The 17,774-nt window shown below is 46.7% G+C and overlaps 2 protein-coding genes and 1 pseudogene across 2 annotated transcripts in view; 2 read left to right on the top strand and 1 right to left on the bottom strand.

The window, feature by feature from the left end:
* The window catches only part of LOC125940981 (uncharacterized), a 508,491-nt gene that overhangs the window by 317,112 nt on the left and 173,605 nt on the right, over positions 1–17,774 (bottom strand). The gene's annotated exons all lie outside the window — the stretch shown is intronic.
* The window catches only part of LOC119431215 (uncharacterized), a 635,270-nt gene that overhangs the window by 561,627 nt on the left and 55,869 nt on the right, over positions 1–17,774 (top strand). The window lies entirely within an intron of this gene.
* The window catches only part of LOC125941016 (putative uncharacterized protein DDB_G0271606), a 3,976-nt pseudogene continuing 1,801 nt past the window's right edge, over positions 15,600–17,774 (top strand).

Genomic DNA, 17,774 nt, shown 5'->3' with positions numbered 1-17,774 from the left:
GGCATAACTGAGTTAAAGCCACAGCCAATTTTGTAGCGTTAGCTACACTGGCCTAGCCAAGCCCGTTTCGCGCGGCACATCAAGAGCCGTGCTGCGCATGCGCAAGGATCAGTGATGTCACACGGCTTGCGCACCGGAGCCACCGGAGCCGGCACCTCTCGCGCACTCCACCGCCGACGCGCGCGACTCACCGCCGCCGGTCTGCGCATTTCAGAGGAGTGACGTCGTAGCCGTGGTAGACGCGCCGGCGCGCGCTCGCTGTGCAGTCGCCGTCTGACACTGCGCTGGAGCCGCTGCGCTTCTGACTGGCGTTTGCCAGTGTGGTATAGCCATGGAGAAGGAGAGCGCAAATGCTGCTCAACAGCGCAGAAGAACGGAGAAGCTTGACTCATCGGATCCCGAAGTAGTTGACTGGCAATTAGCGGTTGAGCGTAGGAGACAACCAGGAAAGCTAAGAATAATCAGCTGAACCTTTGCTAACGCTACGTATATCCTGGCATAGCCGAGCTAAGCCACTGCAACTTTTTTTTGTTACTTGTTAACAGTGAAGCTAGTTTAAGTCGACCCTTCGCCGTCTGTCCGTCCGGCGGTGAAACGCAGGCCACGTGACCAGGAGAGGATGAGAGGCACGCTGGTGGAGGGCAGGTCACGTGACCAGCAGAGGAGGAGAGGCGCGCTGGGGGAGCAGGCGACCAATGAGAGGCCGCGCTGGGCGCGAGGAGGAGAGGCGATGGGTATAACAGAAGGTGTTTCCGTGCGGCGCGCTCTTTCAGATAACAATGGCGCATCGCAGCTGGGCTGCGATGCGACTATGGGAAGACCACGAATAGTGCGTAGTCTTGAGGTAGAGGCTGGCTGTCGCGAGCGTCAGTTTGCTCGTGAACGGGTTCGTCGCTTGCTATCATCACTGGCGCGCAACCCAGGGGTGGCGCAACTTGGACGCGCAACCTCACGCGAAAAAAAAAAATAGGGGCAGCTTCACACTAGTGGTGCGAAGACTAGGCAAACAGCGAAGCGGGCGACCCCACCTAGCTATATGTCGGTTCGGCCGAGTTTTTGCGAAGTTAGGCTTCGAGACTCGACCACGTTTTGCGCAAGGTCACCCCGAAATCATCGACAGCCCAAGGAGCAACGAAAACTCCGTCATTAAAGTATCTGGACGCTTTTGGACGCTCAAACGCTTTTGCTCAGTTTCGCGGGCTTCTAGGTTTCGCGGGCTCCGGATCTTCTGCGAATCGCTGACGTTGTTAATCCAGTGAACAATTTTTAATTTTTAATTTTTATTCCAGTGAACAATGAGACCACCTCAAAACATTCGCGTGAATTTTCTAACGAGTTTTTTGTTGTTACACGTCGAATATTTTACAGAAATCTAAAACATTCAGATGGATTTGCTCGTGGGTATTAATTACCTGGGCCACATCACGTATTGATTTGCAATGCTGAGTAATTGTTTGTAGGAGCTTACGGAAACCATGTTCGGTAGTATAAATGATACGTTCTGCTTCCAAGTATATAGCTTGGTTTTTTTATTGTTACATGTTCTGATAGTTTACATACACAGCTAGTTAGTGTTCTCACTCTGCAATTTCAAACGACAATTTTGCTGCCTAATTTTTGGTATAGGTACTAATATTGCAGTTTGCCACTCTGTGCTAACAATGCACGCCTTTAGCGATTTAGTGAAGATTAGACATAAGCACTTGGCCACCCACTCAACATGCTTCTTGAGAAGTATGTTTGGCAAGTTGTCAGGAGTGACGACCCGTGCCGTTCTTTCTATCAGTGTCTATTAAGAGGTTAGGCACGCCTTGCTCGGCGGCTGTTCTTGGTTTTATTTGTTTACAATCCGACGGTTTCACAAATGGCAGGTTTTTACCAACTGCGGTAACAAATGGCTGGAAGTTAATCATGGCAATATTTTCCAAGAGCGCTGTTCCAAATGAAAAACATAACAAGTGAAAAGTTAGTGACAACTAGAAAGAAACTTCAAATATGTGAGGCAGAAGCTTTGCACTTACAAATTGGGTAGATGGGGGAGCTTCGGCATGAGTGCGGGCGGGGGTTTATTCATGCATCTCAAAGACGATTCACGGATAACTTTGATTCAAAACGTTTTGTCGCGATAATGTCAAGCGAAAATTAAAACACACGCTAACTGGAATGGGAACATGCATTCAGGCACTCTACCATGGCAAACGTATGTGCCAGTGGCTCGTAAAAAATGGAATGCGAGTTTCTATGATTGCACGTGTTCGAATCTATAGGGTCGACGACAAGGGCGACAGAACCTGTGTAACTTGAAAGTTCCCTCGGTGAATTTAGTGGCGCTCTTTTGAAGGGGTGAATCTAAGAAAGATCATTTATTAAGTGCAATAACAGTGAAAAGGTGATAGATTTTCCTGCTACAGTCATTGCAGTTAAACGCCCGTCGTGAAAGCAATGAAATGCTTTAGGTTCAGCGTCCTGTATCATCACGACATGTCTCGAGCTAAGCTTTCGGCATCTGCGTGCTACACTGATACATGTAAAAATATGCGCGAACAATTTATCAGAGAGACGAATAGGTATTCGAGAACTTTGAATCCTTCTCCCGGCTGTAAAAGGGCCGTCTCGGCGCTAACTATAAGGGACGTGAACTTGCTGCAAAGTAAGGCTTCAGCCGAGACACATGCACAACCTGAGTGGGGACAGGTTAGACCAGTGGGGCGATCTCGTAATTGGCATCGCCAAGCTGACGCAATATCGTGTAGCACCCGGTGTCACACGGCCTCGGCTTTTCAGACAAGCCCATGCGGCGACATAGTGTCCATAGGAGGACAACGGAGCCAGGTGTTAATCGAACGTCCCGATGTCGGCTGTCGTACCGTATCTTCTGCGTGGCTTGAGACTCAATCAGCCTCCTGAGGAGCTGGCAATCTGGCGTCAATCTGGGAACCGGATACTTCATGCGGTATACATGCACTTTTTTTTAACACGAAAGTGTTTTATGCCGGGGTCCACCAAGACTTCACTGACGTATTTCCGTCACGGAAATACGTCAGCTTACAATGTACACGAACATAATACAAAGAAAGAAACCAGAAGAAAAAGTTCCACAAACATGCAAAATTTGGAAATCGAACCCACGACCTCTCAGTCCGCGACGATAGATCGCCGAGCGTTTAACCCATTGCGCCACAAACGCATTTGCAGAGAGCTACACAGACGCGCCTTATATATCTAACACTCCTCCGTGTACCCGCGCTCTTGCTCGGGGCGGTGCCGCCGCCTACGAGCAGAAAAGAGAAGTACTGCATTATGACACTAACGCGCACCGACAGTGAACACTTCGGTGGTCTCAGCACTACGACGCCTCGATGCCAGCATTCGAAGGGACGCTGGCATCAAGAAGCACTACCAACGCCACCTAGGTGGCGTTCACCGTACTCAGCACAGCGGAGCGTGGCCTCCGCAATTAGCTCTGAAAATGTTTCTGAAGTTGATCGCGGAGGCTGCAATTACGACGCGCTGTACGCGCTGATTTGACTCGGTGACGATTCAGTTACGTGCTTTGTCTTGCGCGTTGTATTAGTGTGTCAGTTACGTGCTTCGTCTTACACGTTTCACTTTCGTGTTCTATACCGATTCCTATATAAGAGGGATCAACCACATTTTTTACAATTATTCACTAATGCGTTGGACACATTAGAAGAAGTATTCATTATCATTTCTTCCATACGACGTAGTAGTCCTTATAAACGCACCTTAGTAGTCAGTACTTGAGGCAGCGGTACGTTTTGGCCACCTCACAAGTCCTCATTAGTTTTCCCGGTTATTATAAGGAAGATTTTGCCGATATTTTCAGCCATATCCCGAAATCTTATCGCGCTCAAACCGGCAGTTAGGAACTTTGTTGGGAGTACACGCCTTTAATTTAAATGTTTTAACAAAAGCAATAAAATGTCGCAATTTCGCCCAAATGGCGAAGCATAGATAGGGGTAGTAAAGCATTAGGCCACTACAGGAAGTAAGTTTTATCGGCCAAGTAAACTGCAATAAACATTCCCTTAATGATTAAATTAGCGAGCGCGGTGTCACAGGCGCACCGGCACACTTGATCAGATCTCACTATGACCGCAGCAACTCAACGTCACAACGCTGGCGAGATGAAGAGCTGCCTTAGCGGCGAGCGAACGTTTCAACGGGTCTCCAAAACTTGATTACGCTAACCCCAATATAAGGCGCGGGAGACAACAGCCTACACGAATCCACTAACCTTGCCTGTTAATCTAGCATTTGCACCTGCCGCAGCTTATATGCAACAATTGGCGTCTTGCGATGGCAGTTTGCGCATGTGCCACTTGGATTGCCGGCAGGTATATTTCGTCATTGAAGTGTACATCGTTAAGCTGCAAGTTCCGGCTAGTCCCCGTCGTCATATTCAGCCGGTCTCTCGTGTGTTGCGGATGGTTTTTATCTGTTTTACATTGTACAAACTAGTCCAGTTCACCGCTTTGCGTGCGTGCCTGCGTCAACGCACACGTCACGTCGCAACCATCTGGCTGACTAAAGGTGTGACCGAATGCTTGCGTCCTTGAGTACGTAACGGCGCAGCCAAAGGGGGAGAGGTGGCACCTCATCATGAGCGCCCAAAGTTAGCGCGTTCATGACGTTTTGAGGTCTGAAAACGGAACATTGCTTTCGCATTCCCATGCGTAAGCAGTCCTACGTGTCTCTGCCGATTGTTTTCTAGTATTCCTATGAAAGAAACATGTTATCTCACTCGTTCAAATTATTGTTTGAAGCAATCAAGTATGCGTCTCGTATGTGTTCATTTACTCTCCTGTTTTCTGATTCAATTTACCAAAAGGTCCAAAAGCGAACGTGTTCTGCAAGTCCTTGTGGCGGGCTGCCTTTCGCTAATATGTGCGCAAGCGATGCATTCATCTTCCTGTGTGGTGTTCGGCATGCTGCGCCTGTAACATAGCGCGTGCTTCGAAAGAGGTATCTAACATAGCAAGCAATCTAAACAAAGGCCCTGATAAGCGATGTAGCCCCGCCAGTTTCCTTTTTATTGCGATAGCAATTATATGGACACTCAAAGAGGATTTCTGCTATCGGCGTCGCCATCGCCGTCACCGTGAGGTTCCGTATGACGTCAACGGCGATGAAATCGTCGCCGCGCGCCGGACGCTGTATGTGCGAGTGAACGGGTGCCAGGGACGCTCGCTTTCACGGGGAGCGAACGCACGGCGGAGAACAAACGAGCGTTCTGCGCCTTGCTGCCTGAAGGGCTGCTGAATTAAGCGTCTCTTTCCTCCTTTACAATCACCATATGTAAAGAGCAAACGCGACTTCTTCCGTCGCGCGAAAGGCCGTGGCGGTACGGGAGGGAGGGAGGGAGGGGAGGCGACGTTTAGCTGCGGCACCAAATGCGTATTTATATAAAAACATGGCGAGGCGAGGAGGTGGTAAAGACTCCCGACGCTGCTCGGTGAGTTTCCCATTCTGATCTCGTCGAAAACCTCCGAGCCGCCCCCAGAGACCCTGGCAATAGGAAGCCTACATGCAAGCGCTGTTTTAACAGCGCTTGCATGTAGGCTCCCTACCTGGCAACAGTCACCAACGCCGTGCGCGTTCGGTGCGAACGCGGGCAAAACGACGACGGCGCCGATAACAGTTCGGCGCGTTCCTGGCGCTGCTGCATGTCCAAGTTTATACAGCTGATAGAAATACTATCCTTACTCCGTATAAGTCTCTACTAATTTGCTATAGCAATTGATGCTTCACCTTTCGGGTGAAACTGCGATATTTTTTCTTATATACAGGCTCATACACTGAAGGGCAGTTTTCTGCGCTTCGTGTTAAAGCAAACCGTTAACACTAAACGCGCCACTCATTGTCCACTTCTTGCGCTTGCTTACCGAGTAAATTCTTTTTTTTCGGCAACATGTTTGAAATTTATGTTCAGTTCCCGCACATTTACGTGAGTGTACAAAATTTCATTTTGGTAATGTATGGATAGCGCATTTCAGTCGCACACTAATATCCTAACAATGTAGCAAATATCCAGCAAGGACATCTATATAAAGTCTATTTTGACGTAAACAAGATGACCTTTGACAGTGATACAAACGTTGGATTCACGTAAACTAGAGCAATCTCAACCTCTATAGGAGGTATTGAATATCCAACTGAAAGATCTAATGGATATCCCCGCAATGTTTGTGGTTTATAGGGTGATGAGCGGAGTCAAGGAGTCTGCGATGACAAGGATGCGTGACTTGTCCGAAGTGAGGTTACATGAAGAAATTGGTATTTAAGCCAATACAGTTATTCGCATTAAGGTGCGTAGCTTACATTTTACCATAAAAGCTTGATCGAACTATGGAATGACAAGAAACCGATCTTGTTTGTCGCCTTCCGACCGAATAAGTATACGTCACGTCTACGCCCCTCTCACATTCGGCCCCGACGCCAGCAGTCTGCTTCGTACGGTGCGCCTACCACCTTGTCTGAAGATTGTCACTGGCGGGAGACTATGTTCTATATAGAAAAACGGAAACCATGTATCTGCCTGTGTCTTTATTTATTTGGGTATCACGTTGATGGGGTACATTTGAAAAGCGGGCGTGCAAGGCAGCTTATTCGCCGTGTCCAGTATACCGTATACCGCCGTGTCCAGTATACTGCTGAGTATCAACCACTGAATAAGAATTCCTTTTTGCAGTGTTTGGCAAACAGGAACATTTCCTTCTGCACACCCTTAGAACACCCGGAACTCTGGATGGAAGGATTTCTGGTAGTAACGTCGGTCGCTGGAGTTGTACGCCAAGAAATCAGTCAAGGTTTTGCACCACCAGAGCCAAACACAGGAAGCCAGCTACTGACACAGGCAGGTGAATTCACTAAAAGATCAAAGCGGAGTGATTCAGCATTCGTCGCAACATTTGTTATTCTTCCCGACTGTTGCAAAGGTGTCATCTTGGGTATGGGCTTCTTGCGGGAATACGGTGCCGTCATCAATCTACCTTACGGTATATAAACCTTTTCTGTAGAGCAAAGTGCACAGGTACAGCTCCCGTGGTTACGTATACTTTAAGACGTGACCGTACCACGGTCACCATGCCGTCTTGTTTCCGTCAGGTGCGACACGAAGTACAACAGAGACAGTGTCGCTGAGGAGATAATTACGGCTTTGAACACTCAGGCTGTTGCCATACCGATGAGCCCCTTCAGTGGTTCACCTCCGGACTAGCATACGTACGGCTGACAAACTTAACAAGGAATGACGACGCATCAGAAAAGGCGCAGCAGTTGCTCACTTCGACGAGATGGCGGAATAGCACGAATGCTTTGCAGTACAACAAGCAGAATGGCGCCACTGCCTGTCACAATAATGGCAACCATCTTTCCTCCCGCATGGTACTAGTTCTCGAAATGCTATATTCAATTTCGTCAGCCGATATTCACCTGTTATACCAGCAGGTCCTTGTCACTAAAGAGCGCGTAACCAAAGCGCGCGCCGCGTGTCACGCAAGCCAGCGAAAGAACACGCCGGCCCCGCGGCAACATCAACAGAGGGGGAGAGCGCATACGCCTCAAACGGCAGACGCGATCAACGGAGTCTAGACGTCGAGGCGACGATAACCAAAGAGAGAGAGAGAGAGAGCGGACGCCGACACACCTTCTCATCCGGCGAGTCGAGAGAGAAAGAGATTACTCACCAACCCCCCCCCCCCCCCTCCCGTCGACGACGCTCCGACGGCGGCGGTCGAAGATGCGAAAATGGACTAGAAGATTCCCAGGCTTTGGCCATGCTACGGGAGCACGACTCCGATAGGAAGGCTCGAGAACGCCTGTGACCGCTATATAACCGCCATGCGAGAATAAGAAGGGACGAGACTGCTCCGGTGAAGAGATGTAACATGGAGACTGACCGTCGGCGGAAGAAGCGGATTCCCCGGCAAGCTAGTCGACGAGTTCATCGAGCGTCTGCATTTCCAGAAGTTCCTTCTTCGAGATTTGCCCCGAGCTACGTCCGAGATCGTCCTACTGAAGACCAGCACGGGTGAATACGATTGGACACTTAGTGTTCCTATTCATTTTATACTTTAAGTGTTGGACTCTTAGTGCTTGTCGTTAATTATATTCCTGTGTTTTGTGAATACCCATCTGAATTGTATTGAGATATCGCTAGCTTAAGTGTGCTCGTGTGTAGTGTAGCTGCCTTGTGTGAAGAATATATTTTGTTGTGTTTTGACAACTCTGGGCTCTGACTCGGCCTTTGGACAACAACCAGCGTTCGCTGGCGCACCAGAGGGGCCAATACTAATTGTCCTTGCTTTCGTGGAATTATTTTCGGAAGCTGATAAGTCGGCTTTGGAATTTGGTCCGGCATCTGCGCCTCGTCCACGGGGTCTGTGACAGTCGTACTCTACGCCTACGCATCATCTACGCATCACCACTTTGGTGGCCAACTTCTCCTACCTCTAAATTCCGATCATAAATGACTCCTCTTCAGCGTAATTTACTGCTGGCCATTACAGGCGCTTCCACCAATACGCACTTCATCGTTACAGAATCTTGTGAACAGCTTACCTATTCCGATTGAAATAGACAGCTCTCATTTGCTTTCATTCCAAGACACACTGACCAGATAACTTTACAGTTTTTCGATTCATTTTATTAGTGTGCAAGATGCGTATTTAGGTAATGCAAGGACAATAGACGTAACTGCCTATATTTTGCAGAATTATATGTGATATGCTGCAACACGATTCGGCAGAACGCAGTTGAGTATGAAGGTTAGAAACACTAAGTACCTTAACTGTACAAGTGGAGAAAAGCCTCGCAGAAGAATTTGCACATCTTTCAGGGAGCTTCGCTATGCCCAAACACTTGCCATTTTCAACGTGTGGCTCGCTTGAACAGTTCTTTATCTTTAAAGGGACCCACAGCCACCCTGAATGTGCCTTGAGATGTTGGTACAAATGAAGAGACCATGATTTATAGCGCGAGAATCTGGTATGCTGTTCGCGATTTAAGTAGGAATTATGTTTTTTTTTATTTGGATCAGAAAGTTGGAAAAAACGGTGCGTGGAGCCAACTTCCGGTGAAAGTTGGCCATTGAGATATATGCAATCAGATTAGAACGTAAGTCCACGGTTATTAAGTGCCCCATACTTGTTGTCCAAAACCGCAGCCTGGTGTTACGTAGACGTTCGTGCTTTATTAAATGCGTATAGCGAGCTAAAGAACGTTCACGATAATGAGAAGCGTTGCCGTCGTCGTAGTGAGTGCAACTAACTGCCGAGCCGTGTCGTCCCTCAGTTGACGGCGTCGTACGCGAGTGTTTCTCTATGAGCGCCAGTTCGCGAGTACATATGTACTCCTGGTTGTGTGGTCTCCCTGTAAGACACAAAACATCATCGACTATATTTGTGCCATTAATGGTTACCAGCGCTGCATGAATAGCAGTACTCGCATGTTCTACTGCTTCCCAAAAAATCCTGGCGTTCAATTACTATCGCGCTCACCTAACAGTGTTTCCAACATGCTTCTGTCATACGACAACATGATCACGATCGCGACTGCAGTACGTAAAATTCTAATAAAAAAAGTTGTCGAAGCATCAATTGCGATAGCAAATTTGTAGAGAGCTATACGGAGTAATGATAGTAGCTTTATCAGCTGTATAAACTTGGACATGCAGCAGCACCGGCAACACGCAGAACTGTTGTCGACGCCGTCGGCGTTTTGCCCACGTTCGCACAAAATGCGTGCGGCGTTGGTGACTGTTGCTGGAGCCTCTGATATAAATAGGTACTTGGTGCCGCAGCTAAACGTCCCCTCCCTTCCGTCCCCCCCCCCCCCCCCCCCCACGGCCTTTCGTGCGTCAGAAGAAGGCGCGTTTGCTCTACATATATGGTGATTGTAAAGGAGGAAAGAGACGCCTACTTCTGCAGCCCTTAAGGGAGCACGGCACAGATCGCGCGTTTGTTCTCCGCCGTGCGTTCACTCCCCGTGAAAGCGCGCGTCCCTCGCGCCCTTTCACTCGCACATACCGCGTTTGGCGGCGCGCGGCGACGAATTCATCTCCATTGACGTCATACGGAACCTCAAGGCGACGGCGACGGCGACGGCGACGCCGACGGCAGAAATCTGCTTTGGAGTGTGCATATAATTGCTATCGCAATAATATGTTCCCCAGTGTTGGACACTCTGATCGGTAAGCTTTTCACACCCCTAAAAAAGACGACTACCAACAACAACAAAAATGTCGCAGTTTCACCCGAAAGGCGAAGCATCAATTGCGATAGCAAATTAGTAGAGAGCTATACGGAGTAAGGATAGTAGTTTTATCAGCTGTATAAACTTGGACATGCAGCAGCACCAGCAACGCGCAGAACTGTTGTCGACGCCGTCGGCGTTTTGCCCGCGTTCGCACCGAACGCGCGCGGCGTTGGTGTGACTGCTGCCAGGGCCTCTGGGGGCGGGTCGGAGGCTTTCGACGAGATCAGAATGGGACACTCATCGAGCAGCGTCGGAAATCTTACCTACCTTCTCACCTCGTTACATTTTTATATAAATACGCATTTGGTGCCGCAGCTAAACGTCGCTTTCCCTCCCTCTCTCCCGTACCCCCACGGCCTTTCGCGCGATGGAAGGGCCCGTATTCTGAAACATTCCACTACGGCGACATTTCTTTTTTCGCTTTCAGGCACGCGCTGATTGGCTGGTTGAGCAAAATTGAATGACGTCGGGCTCAACCATCCAATCACCTCATCCAATTTTGCTAAAAGAGCCAATCATCGCGCGCCTGAAAGCGAAAAAGAAATATCGCCGAAGTGGAACGTCTCAGAATACGGCCCAAGAAGTCGCGGTTGCTCTCTTTATATGGTGATTGTAAAGGAGGAAAGAGACGATTAATAAAAGCGCGCGTCCCTCGCGACCTTTCACTCGCACATACAGCGTCCGGAGCGCGGCGACGACTTCATCGCCGTTGACGTCATACGGAACCTCACGGCGACGGCGACGCCGACGGCAGAAATCCACTTTCGGGTGTCCATATAATTGCTATCGCGATAAAAAAATGGTTGTCTCTTTACAAAATTCTGAGGCGGCTCACAGCACAGCTATTTTCGTAATTTCGCCGCTTAAATCAGTGTGATCTGTCAACATAAGGTGACCGACAACAAAGACCCTTTAGGCTTCGACAAAATACATCGATTCGACGCGACATGAGAAACTTGAGCACATCACTAGAGTGTAACATCAACAAGCGAAAATGCCGGAAATGTCACCCTGGATATGGCAGACATCTTCGTCTTTACGAACATTGTTGCCAGCACGAGTAACGGACTCTGGATGTGCGAATAGTAACAGCAACCGGAAGTATGTGTTGCCAGCAACTCTTGTCTGTTTCCGCTGAAATAATAAACGCAACATTGAAGCCAGGCGACGTAATGACATAGGCAACGCCCCAATCCTTCTCAAAAGGAGAAAACTGACAGGGAATGCAATATATATATATATATATATATATATATATATATATAGTGCACTCGTAGTATCTAGGCTCGTACTAGGCTTTTTGACAAAGTGTTCGCGTAATATATTCCTGGGCGGCACGATACTCGTCGTAGAAAGGGTACCGAAGTTCTCGTTTTTTGTTGATCACGATCATCTTAAATAGGCAATGCAGCCATTGCAAACTATGTGAAATTAGCCATGGTTGAGACTGAAATACAGAAACATTTGTGCAAAAGTTGAAACAACGGGGAAACTAGGTTTCCCTTCTCCTAGTTCAATTATAGCGAGCGTCTCGAATCTGGTAGCCTTGATGCCATTTGGTAACAAGCGAGTGTTCATTTGCCACGCGCCAGCTGCTATAAGTCCACGTGTTACGCCACTCAATCGGGCAAAAGATAAGATGTGCCACATCCGCACATTATCGTTCTGAGTGGTGCTGGGAAGCACTTCCAGGTGGAGATATAGTACACACAAATACCCAAGATGGTGGCTGGATTGATGGCCGCAGCAGTAGCACAACTTCAAGTCCAACGCAGACGTAATCCGGAGTTAGTGGATTCGGCTCTCACCAGCGGCAAGGTACTGTTTTTCACTTTCACTTCTCTTTTTATCGTAATTTTCTACATTTCAAGTTAAGTTAATTTGCGCTATGTTTTCCTCGGTTTCTGTTGTCTGTTGTGTCTGTTGGCTTTATATGGTTATACTCGTTCCAAGTGTTTTTTGAGGCCTCAAAGAAAGTTGACTGAGAGGAACCTTTAGCTCAGGTCTCCTATCTAAATACATCGGAAAGGAGAAATAGTTTTTCTCACTACCACTGCAGTAAATTTGATAAAGCTTGTTGCATTTGAGAGAGAAAGTCAAAATCAAGATGGCTGTTGGTAGTGAATTTCCGATACAGGCGGTAAATTTTTGTGCAAGATCGCAAATTGTCAGAAAGCGAGAGCGATCAAAAACGACATCACAAATCTATAAATTGCATCTAAAAGCACTTCTAAAGCGAACAAAGTCGATGTATTATACATGGCTCTCAAATAGACGACTAATATGTGAGTAGCACTTTCTTAAGACCACTGTAAACGATGTAACAAATTTACGTAGCATATAAATTGATAAAATCATTTTTTCCGCAAGGGATGCTCCAGCCCATGCAGTTTAAAGAACTGTGATATCTGCTCTAGGTGCAGAGCTAGAAATTTGTAAACCTCATTCTTCCAATCTTTTTCAACCATACCAATTTTAATTACAAAAATCAGGCTTTAATTCAATATTTTGCTTGCAAGTCACTACAATTTAACTTTCACTCTCAAATACAGCAAGTTTAATTAAAATAGACGTAATGGTAATCCCAGACAGGTGTTTCTGCGTTTTACATGTATTTGAATAGGCGGCATCGGAATTGGACCGGAGCTATGTAGCTTCAAAAAAAAAAAAAAGAAAAAAAAAGTGAACTTCCTCCAAGGATGCCGTTCCTTATGGTGCCCGATGGCTAGCAACGACGGTAAAGAAATGAAGGGCGCAGAACTCCTTTTTTCCCTCAGTTTCCTGCTGGTGCTGAAAACATTAAAATAAAAAGTTGGCGCTTACAACAAAATTCTCTAAATTTTGTAACATCAGGTAATAATATTAGCAACTGCTGGCATTATCCCAGAAAACAATGATAACAGTACTTGGGAGAACTAATGTCGACATGTAAGGAGGCATATGCATACCGCTACAATGAAGAGACGGCCCCGTTAGCAGTATCAGGGACGCATTCGCTGAGTACAAGTCAAGAAGAAACCGTCTATTGGGCAAACCTGCCCCCACGAAAATCAAGTCATACTCTAGAAAAACATGGAACGCTCAGCACAATGATGGCGGCGAACATACTCGTTGATCGTCGAAATCGGATCTGCGGCTCAGACGCGTGGGCTATTGAATATGGATGGTCGATTAATCTTTTTATTCGAATAATGAATAATCATTCATCATTTTAGCCATTAATCGATTAATCGCTTTTGATGCATGCATGGTTTTTCATCGATTATTCGATTAATCGAAACTTTTGCCGGGCACTTTCAAAAGGTTGAAACACCGTTACTTACTTTTCTGGAACCCTATTTTAATGTTTCAGAGGTGGCACCAAGTTAGAAATAAAAGTATATGAAGTGCAATCTTTAATTTGGTAAAGACTAATTAGAGTTCGAACTAGTGGCCTTTGCAAATATAAACATTGTATGTTATAAAATGGCCGTTAGTGCCGCATTAAGCAAGATAAATGGCACTGTATACAATACATTTAATCGAGAAATAAGAAAATGGCAGAAGTGAAAGGTGAAGTCCAACTAAAATACGCAAGGAATTACAATATCCACAGAGGAAAAGAACATTACGGGATTGAGGCTTCAACTCGTCTGACGCTGGTTATCATAGGGCATCCAATTCGTCGCGCAACTAGTGTGCGTTTCCTGGGCATCACCACAAAAAACAAGCCCCTGTGGCGATGCGTGGTCGTAAGTGTTGTGGCTGCAGTCAGTGCAAGGACTCAACGCACTTCGTTGCTTGGCAGGTGTACGTTGGGGAAGCAATCCAATGTCCATGCTTACACGGAATGCCGCATTCTCTATCAGCTGCAGCTCATATCCCCATCACCGAGTCAATTCGAGCGCTCGGAGGCAGTATATAGAAAGGGACTTCGCTTGGCGATGGGAGTTCCTCGGGAAACTTCAGACAAGAAGGTTACTAATGAAGCAGTCTCTTACACTCCCCCCTTTTGGTATCTAGGCCTTGTTCACGCAGCTATTAAGGCTGGGCGAGTCACCCGAGACACGGCTCTTCTCCGGCGGCTAAGAACAAGAACTCACTCCCACTTCCATGCGGCGCTGAACACCTTCCGATCTTTAGGATTGGAATGGCCTAAGCGGGGGTAGTATCGACCCACCATGGTCCTTTTCGGACGTTACCTGCAGCCTCACTGTACCCTGGCTACCGGCAAAACGGGCCATTACAACTGCCGAAGCTAAGTTCCTTGTACTGTACCATGAGCACAACTTATCAAAGCCACCTACAAGCGTACACAACCGGGTCGGTGTGTGCACAAACAGATAGCTGCGCAGCGTCATTCTGTATGCCCGTACAGCGGCATTCTGTACGACCCTTGATGCATCAAGGTCTGGCCGCCTGGATCGCGTAGTTTCGTCTGCAGCAGTACAAATCACCGCAATTACCACATGGCCTTTCGAAAACTACGGGCATGTTCTGCACGAGATATAGTGGTGCTGACGGACTCAAAGTCAGCATTACAACGATTACATTTTGGCCTACATCGAGAGAACTTTACAAGGCAATCTCTAGCACAGATCACAGATCAAATGCGCAAGGAATTCAATGCAAAATTTCAATGGATCGCATCCCACGTATGAATTGAAGCAAACGAAAAAGCTGACGCTTTTGCACGCCTAGCGCTGACATGTGTCCCAAAACTGAGGGCGACAAGCATTTTGCAGAACTCTAAGGATGCAATCCCACATCAATTTGGGGCGACCTACAAGACTCCACACCAAATCTGTGTGATCCATGGACTTACTCGCGAGGAAACGATGCAGTTGTACCGCATCAGAACCGACTCCGCGTACCCGGCTTGGTCATTAAAGACTGGACGTTGCGCTTCCCCGCTCTGTGCGTTCTGTGGTGATATCGGCTACATTGAATATTTAATTGGCTATGCCCACAATTCGACACAGAAAGAAACGCGATGGTCAACAGCCTGCAAAAGAGTGCTTTTTCGCACAGGACCTTTGTAGACGTCGTTTTCCCCGGAGGGGCCCATGAGCCCTTTTTCCAATCCGCGAAAATACGATCACAGCCCAATTAAACTTCGAAGCGTTTTCATGGAATTGGGCTTGGGATATACGGCTACGATATGGAGCTTCGCGGGGTCCGGAAGAACGCCGTCCTTGCAGACGACATGACCTAGTATCGTGAGTTGGCACGCAGCAAAATGGCACTTCTTTATGTTAAGTTGGAGGCCAACAGAGGTGAGGCCCGTGAGAATCGCACGAAGACGAACAAGGCGAGTTGGAAAATCTCGAGATAAAACGACTATGGCGTCAAGGCTGCAGAGGCAGGTATTCCCCTAGTAGCCACGAAGGATGTTATCCGTCATCCGTTCTAAAGTGGCATGGGCGTTGCACAATCCGAACGGCGTGAAGTTAAACTTATACAGACCGTCAGGACTGACGAAAGCCGTCTTCTGTGCAGCACCCCTGTTAACTAAGGACAAGGTATACATGCGTTATATTAAAAAAAATAACCTCAATGATTCTTCGAAGAAAGTTAGGCAAAGTTTAAAGTAAGCAGTTCTTTTTCAGTAACTGTAGCGGCTTTAGTCATCTCTCGGTGGAAGTCAAAAGAGTGTTTTAATTACGGGTATTCGCTTCAAGTCTGTGCTAGTAAGGTTGGTGACGCGTCTCCCATCTCAGAACATTCGCAAATACTACACCCAAACATTTGTCATTGGTTGATTTGTTCAAGGGACTTGTAAATAGTGTAAGGTAAGTTAGACGTGTGGCTTCTGCAAGTTATTTAAAAAAAAACAGACATTTACCAACATTGCACAGTCTTTACACCTCCTGTGCACAGATTCTAATGCACTATTCCGCTTTAGGTGGTGTGGAAATGTATTACTTTCTTGGTAAATAACGCAGGCATCTGTAATGAGCCTGATTTTTGCATTAGTAAAGAGGGGTATATTATTATTAATAAAATAGGGACTAAATATGAATAACACCACCTTGTGATACAGCTGATAATCTGCTGGTAATGTAGAGGGAGGTCACGTATTGGTGCAAATTGGGACCGATTACTGAAGTAATTTTTAATTTAATGAACAATGAGACCACCTCAAAATGTTAACCTGAATTTTTGTTGTTGAAGTTTTTTGTTGTTAAATACTTTACTTTACCGAATACTTTACTGAAATCTAAAAAAAAATCTGATGGATTTGCTCGGGGGTATCAATGACTTGGGCTACATATTGATTTGACATGCTGAGTAATTGTTTGTAGGCGCGTACGGGAACCATGTTGGGTAGTAGACACGATATGTTCTGCTTCCAAGTATATAGTTTCGTTTTTTAATGTTACATGCTCGAATAGTTTACATACACACCTAGTTGGTGTTCTCGCTCTGCAATTTCAAACGACAGATTTTCTGCCTAATTTTCATATAAGTAATTATACTGCAGTTTTCCACTCTGTGGTAACAGTGCATGCCTTTAGGGATTTAGTGAAGATTAGGCATAAGTACTTAGCCACCCACTGAACATGCTTCTTGAGACACTTGATTGGCAACTTGTCAGGCGTCAGGAGCCATACCGTCCTTTGTATCGATGTTTTATAATTAAGAGGTTAGGTACACCTAGCTCGGCGACTGTTGGTGGTCTTATTTGTGTACGGTCGGATGGTTTCATGAATGGTTGGTTTCCATTACCTGGGGTAAAAAAAAATGATAGGAAGTAATCATTGAAAGAGTTTACAAGGGCGCTGTTTCAAATGAAAAACTTAACAAGTGAGAAACTAGTGACAACTCAAAAGAAACTTTATATATGTGAGGCAGAAGCGTTGCATTGACAAATTGCGTAGCTGGGGGAGCTTCGACATGAGCGCGGGGCAGTGCGTTTATTCATGCATCTCATATATGATGCACGGGTAACATTGATTCAAAACGTTCTGTCGCGATAATGTCAAGCGAAAATTAAAACACACGCTCACTCGAATAGCGAACATGCATTCAGGCACTCTAGTATCGAAAACGTATGTGTCAGTGCCTTGTACAACATTGAAGGCGAGTTTCTCTGCTTGCAGGTGTTCGAATCTACAGGGTCGACGACAAGAGGAACAGAACCTGTGTAACTTGAATGTTCCGTCGGTGAATTTATTGCCACTCTATTGAAGGGGCGTATCTAAGAAAGGTGCTTAAATAAATGCAAAACAAAAGTGAAAGTGTGGCAGATTTTCCTGCTACAGTCATTGCAAATAAACGCCCGTCTTACAAACAATGAAATGCTTTATGTTTAGCGTGCTGTATCATCACGACATCTCACGAGGTAGGCTTTCCGCATCTGCGCGCTACACTGACACCTGTAAAAACGTGTGCGACTAATTTATCAGAGGGAAGTCTAGGCAGTTGAGAACTTTGAATCCTTCTCCCGCCTGTAAAGGGGCCGTCTCGGCGCTAACTATGAGGGACGTGAGCTCGCGGCAAAGTAAAAGGCTTCA

The sequence above is a fragment of the Dermacentor silvarum genome, chromosome 10, assembly GCF_013339745.2.
Source record: "Dermacentor silvarum isolate Dsil-2018 chromosome 10, BIME_Dsil_1.4, whole genome shotgun sequence".
In the NCBI taxonomy this organism is placed as follows: Eukaryota; Metazoa; Arthropoda; class Arachnida; order Ixodida; family Ixodidae; genus Dermacentor; species Dermacentor silvarum.
The sequence above is the reverse complement of the archived record's forward strand: the minus strand, read 5'-3'. Positions and strand labels throughout refer to the sequence as shown.